Source organism: Mesocricetus auratus, unplaced genomic scaffold (assembly GCF_017639785.1).
Source record: "Mesocricetus auratus isolate SY011 unplaced genomic scaffold, BCM_Maur_2.0 Super-Scaffold_100018, whole genome shotgun sequence".
Classification (NCBI taxonomy): domain Eukaryota; kingdom Metazoa; phylum Chordata; class Mammalia; order Rodentia; family Cricetidae; genus Mesocricetus; species Mesocricetus auratus.
Window position 1 is genome coordinate 42,374,400 of NW_024429199.1, and position 5,930 is coordinate 42,380,329.

General features: G+C 50.8%; 1 long non-coding RNA gene across 1 annotated transcript; it reads left to right on the forward strand.

Annotated features, from left to right (window-relative positions):
- Positions 1-1,279: 1,279 nt before the first annotated feature.
- Positions 1,280-5,720, forward strand: LOC110340105. The gene is made up of 3 exons (XR_002381887.2): positions 1,280-1,647; positions 2,483-2,840; positions 5,311-5,720. It is a non-coding gene; the product is annotated as an uncharacterized LOC110340105 (long non-coding RNA).
- Positions 5,721-5,930: the final 210 nt, after the last annotated feature.

Genomic DNA, 5,930 nt, shown 5'->3' on the forward strand with positions numbered 1-5,930 from the left:
CCAGAGGGGACAGTGACACTAAATTGCTTGTTTTCAGGCTGGTGAACACGGGGGCTTTGGAGGGGCAGAATTCACAAGGGATGAGGCTGCAGTGAGTTTTCAGTCCAGAAAGGTAACTGCCGGCAACAAGACAACTTGCATCAAGGGTGCACTTCCGGGGCGCAGAGCAGACAAGTGAGTGGTTCTCAGGCTGCAGTCACCGTCCCCGAAGTACCGGCCTCCTGGGGTTTGGGGCAGATCATATGGGCCAACCAAAGGAGCGCAAGGGTCCAAAGGAAAGACTGTGGAGTGCGACCTCATGTGATTGACAGGTTGCTGTAACATCACACCAAGGGGTAGCAAGAGCAAGCCTAGGGAACTTGCGAGATACACACTCACTCGCTCAGACCCCACCCCGAGTGGGCTGTGACTCTGTGTGAGTTAGTTTCCTCAAAACCACAGATCCAGGCAGGACAACGGGACTGCCTCTTTCCTCATTGGAGGGAGCTGCTGCGTGGGTCCTATTCACCCCCAACACGTAGGAATGCCAGCCTTCCCTGTGTTTTCCTTAGATTCTCCACGGTCTCTCAAAGCTTGAGTGTATACATAGCAGACGTAAGAGTGCCACCAGCGGGTGTGGCTCTCAAGGCCTGGCTCGAAGGGGTCCTACACACTAGGTGACTGGTGAACGGCCATAAAGTGGAGACTGGGACACTGGAGTCTGGGACGAGCTCTGGGGGAGCCCAAGTGATGGGGTGACAGCCACGGTACAGGACAGGGGGCTGCCGGGCGTTCAGTGTGTCAATAGTGCGGCAGGGGTTGGGAGAGCCAGGAGGTGTGCACCCCACTAAGCACTTCACACACTGTCCAACTAGTGTGGCGGTGCAGGATTTCCTATACCTATTCCAGGGCGGTGCAGGATTTCTTATACCTGTTCCAGGGTAGTGCAGGATTTCTTATACCTATTCCAGGGTGATGCAGGATTTCTTATCCTATTCCAGGGCGGTGCAGGATTTCTTATACCTATTCCAGGGATGAAGACAGAGGGCCTTTGACGCCTAATAATGGTTAATAATTGTCAACTTGACACAGTCAGGAACCACCCGAAAGCTTCAGGGTGGCACTATCTATACCGGGTTAGCCTGGGGTGGATGATCTTGATGGCTTTTTTTTTTTCTTGGTTTTTCCAGACAGGGTTTCTCTGTGGCTTTGGAGGCTGTCCTGGAACTCGCTCTTGTAGACCAGGCTGGCCTCGACCTCACAGAGATCCACCTGCCTCTGCCTCCCGAGTGCTGGGATTAAAGGCGTGCGCCACCACCGCCCAGCTGATCTTGATGGCTTTAACAGGTGTAGGGACACCCGCCCTAAGTATGGGTGGTACCTTCTGGTAGTAGCCCGAATGGAAGGAGTTGGGAGAGGAGAGTAGCAAATTAATTCATGCACCCTGTTGCCACCGCCGCTGTCACAGCAGTGATTGTTCGCTGCTCTTAGGAATCAGCCTTTCGGGTTTCCAATGTGAACTGAAGACCAGCAGTTTTCTGACACCACGCAGGCCTTCTGCCTTGCGGCGGGACTCCGGAGGTACCCAGCCTCGTGGACAGAACGACTACCAAGTTTTCAGCTTCCCTGTGAGAGACAGTCATTATTGGACTGCCCTGGCAGCATCTTGTAAAGCAATTTAATAAGTTCTCTCTTACTATGTATTAATTCTATCAGTTTGCTCTATATGTTAATTCTATCAGTTCCGGGTCAGCTTGTCTGTGTGTTCAGGTGCGCAAGGCTGAGATTAGGAGGTTGTTGCCAGGGAGGGGAGCTGCTGGTGATGAGGGGATTCCACAGTGTACCTCCTCACCCCACAGCCCCTGGACACACCTTCAGGGTGGACTGCCTGGCTCCCAGGGGCTGCATGAGTATGAGGACTTGCCTCCATTGGTGATGAAGGAGTCTTAGCCACAGAAAATGTTCTTGGCATATCGTGGCGTAGACCAGTCTATTGATAGCTGTTAGGACATGGACGAGGTTTGGAAATGAGCTATGTGGTCTGTGAAGTTTTCAGATACTTTTTCTGGGGTAGGCATTGAGGCTTTCTAAGAAGTGCAGCTGAACTGTTGGAAGTGCATTGCCCACCCTAGGCCTCCCTGGGCCTCCCCTGGCCTCCCTAGGCCTCCCTGGGCCTCCCCTGGCCTCCCTAGGCTGGATTTTACCATACAGTAGCAAGTTGCTGGGCTCCCAGCCCCGGTCCTCAGAGTAGCACAGCTGCTGAGATTTAACTGGAGAGGGTGTTTTAGAAGCTTGGAGCCGACGGGAATAAAGCCGTTGCCCAGGTCACAATGGTGGCCAAGGGCCTAGAAGACACTTGTCCTGCGTTTGGGAACGAGCAGGTGAGCTGGTTTTAATTTGAGTGCTCACTGCCCAAGCACGGAGAGGGCTTCACACACTGAAACAGAAGGGACATTAACCTGGCAGTTGAACCTTCCTGATAATTCTCATCGCACCTTGGCAGACACAGTTCCGGAAAGCAGCCGACCTGGGGCTTTGTCATGCCACGTAATTAATGTGTGATGGTGCTCAGCTCGGGATGATTTAGTGACTGGAGAAAAAGTAAGATATGAGGCAGAGGCTTCCACGGGGGTGCCAAGTGGAGAGTCTGGATGGAGTTTGTGGTCTTTCTAGGGCACTGTGGGTTCAAGAGAAGTGCGTGGCTGGCTGGTTTGTGTAATTTATTCCAGGAACAACTCTGTGACCAGGGCCTTGCTAAGTGCCCTTCTTGATCCTCGGTCCTCCCAGGGTGAAGCTCCAACTAAGGCTGTCTGGATACAAAACAGACCCCTCCACCCTGGAGATTAGGACAGAACCGGAAGGTGAGTGTTCTGCCAATACTATACGTGGGCAGGGCAAGGCTTCAGAAATGAAAGTCCCTTTGCTAGGGGACCCAGGGACTTTGCTGCAATTCATTTTCTTGAGCTTTTCTGGGCTGAGTTGTGGCCTGTAGGAGTGAGTGTAGGGAGAAATCTAGGTACCCATGCCGCTGACCACGCCCATTTTGGGCGTGGCTACAGGTGGAATAAAGGGCTGTATTTCGAGGTTCTGATTTGAAACTGAGCTAACAACAACAGTAAAACCCTGGCCACCATCTTCTTGTGCTTTTCCGATCATGTTCCGTCGAGAGTCAGGCCAGTAGAGCTGCTTGCCCAAAGGGTCGTGGTCAATGGCCCTAACGTTCCGAAGGCTGTGGACAGGAAGGATGATGTAGTGGCCACGTTGTTCATAGATCAGCATGAGGTTGATGGCACTCTTCTGACTGAAGAGCAGGAAGGTGGTAGGAGCACTACAGGTCCTGTTGTTGTCAGCATTGAGGCCAGGCAGAGGCGGGAGCAGTGCCCATTGCTGGAGGCACATTCCTTCCACCCCGCCTGCCAAATGGCCCTGGATGATGGTGCGGTTTTCCCACTGGTTTGGTTGGCACGTTCAATGCTGTGTCGGCTCCAGTCCGTCCAGTAGATGTAATCTTGGTACTGAGTTAAGCCAAAAGGATGAGGCAAGTCATCCGCTATAACTTCACGGTTGAGTCCAAGCATATTTGAAGACTCTATCAAGTTAGCGTCCAGGTCTGCCCAGCAAAGCCGCCTTTTAGCATGATCAATAGTTAGACCATTTGCTCGTCCCACATTTGGAACTAATGTAGTATGTTCACTTCCATCCATCAATCTTAGGCTCCCCCCCCCCATTCAGTCTAATACATAAGTCCTTCAGCAGGATCCAATGCTAGAGCTCGGGGACTACCAAGGTCTTTCCATACCAAAACCTGTGGGTGACGTGCATCCAACTTTGACACTTCGATGCGATCCGTGCCTGTGTCTGCCCAGTACAAGTTTTTCCTAAGCCCGTCTACTGCCATGCCTTCCGAATGACCTGAGCCAAACTCCACGTGTTCCAGTGCACCGCCGTTCATAACGGCTCTGCTAATAGTCTTCAGTGATGTATCAGTCCAGTAAGTTCTGTTGTCAGTGACATCAAAATCCAAAGCAGAAGCTTCTTTGACACCAGGACAGCCAGGGCTACACAGAGAAATCTTGTCTTGAAAAAACAAACCAAACCAACAAACAAAAGATATTACAATCCCAAGCTCATACATTAAATTCTGATGACTCCCAGGGGAAGGGCCTCATGTGTGGGAGACATTTGGAAACCGTGAAGTGCATGTTAGTGATGTGCTGGCCAGAGCCACTTGCCAGTGAGTTGACGTACTTTCTGCACCTCCAAACCTTGATGGGGCACTGTAGTAGAATATTATTTTCAGGTGTGTGACTTTTGTTTATGCTGCATTTGCTTAACTCTGTGAAGCTGTGATTCTTTGCCCGTCAAAAACACCTGGGGGTCCTAATAAAGAGCTGAATGGCCAATAGTGAGGCAGAAGCAAGGATAGGCGGGGCTGGCAGACAGAGAGGATAAATAGAAGGAGAAACGAGGAAGAGGAGGGGCATGAGAACAAGGAGAGGAGGGCATGAGGTGCCAGCCACCCCAGCCATTCCAGCAATCCCAACCATCCCAACTATCCTAGTCACCCCAGCCACCCCACCATCCAGCTGCACAGCAGTCCATGGAGTAAGATTTACAGAAGAGGTCAGGAAAAGCCCAGAGGCAAAAGGTAGATGGGCTAATATAAGAAAAAATGTCTAGCAACAAGCCAGGCTAAGGCTGGCTTTTATAAGTAATAATAAGACTGTGTGATTTATTTGGGAGCTTGGTGGAGGGCCCCCTAAAAGAGAATAAACTTCTTACTATGGGGCACAGTGTGACTTCAGTCAAGTCTTCCCAGCGAGGGCTATGCTGTATAAAACCAGGAGTTGGGAGATGGGACAATGCGGCTTTCACAGATGACGTACCACAGTCATTTGTAATGAAAAGTCTAGGAGGGAAGCAGCACCGCCCACAGGAAGCTGAGCTCGGGGTTTGTCTGAGAGGGCAGCACCAAGGATCTCGTTTGTAGCCTTTCGGATAAGCAGGAGCAGGTGTTATCAGCACTCGCTCAGCTTGCCTGGCTCGGCTCCTCAGGAGAATCTATCAAGCATGGCCTTTACCCTTACGTTGGTAAGCGTGTTTGAACAGTCACCTGCCTGTTTAAAAATCACATTTATTCATCTCTTACATATGCCACACAGCACATGTGGAGGTCAGAGGACAGCTGTGGGTCCGCAGGTTTGAACTCAGGTCATCAGGCTTGGCCGCAAGCGGCTTCACCTGCTGAACCAACCTGCCAGCCCTCACTTGCCTGGCTTTTGTTTTGTTGTTTTTTGCTATTGTTTGTTTCCTTACATTGGTTCTTTTTAGAATGTGACCATGGCTCATCAGATGGCGATGGGACAAAGGACTTGATCCAGCTTACGTAAACCACTGCCGACCCTGAGACTATCTATACGCTTCTAGGTAATGCCGTCTGGTTTTCTCCACGACTGAGTTATCTGCCATCAGATGGGATTTTCTCTCACCTTCTGGTCAAGGCTCGATACCTTGAGTAGTGAGCACTGAGATGCTCTCCCTCCCAGGGTAGGGTGTGCCTCTACTCTGAAGTGCCCTGGGTGAGTGAGCCATACAGGAGGGCAGCGGTATTGTCTCGTAAAAATCCCAAGGTCTGCTCCTCTCTGCCCACGGTGTTTTCTCAGCGTGACTTTCTCCAGCAGCCTCCAGTTCTAAAAATAAAGCTTAAAATGCGTGGAACGGTAGCCACATCTTACCAAAAGCCTCCTTAATGTTGGCTTAGATAGGAAATGGAAATGGCCATGTTAGCCCTGCTCTCCGGCATTTCTGGTGCTCAGTCTCCATGAAATGGATTGCTTATGGGGAGATAATGTCTGTTCTATTCCTTTTTAAGTCTGTGAAAAATGTCATCCTGGTTAATAGGGTGATTAAAACCCTTTATGCTCCAGGAGATAAATGTGATTATGTTTGTC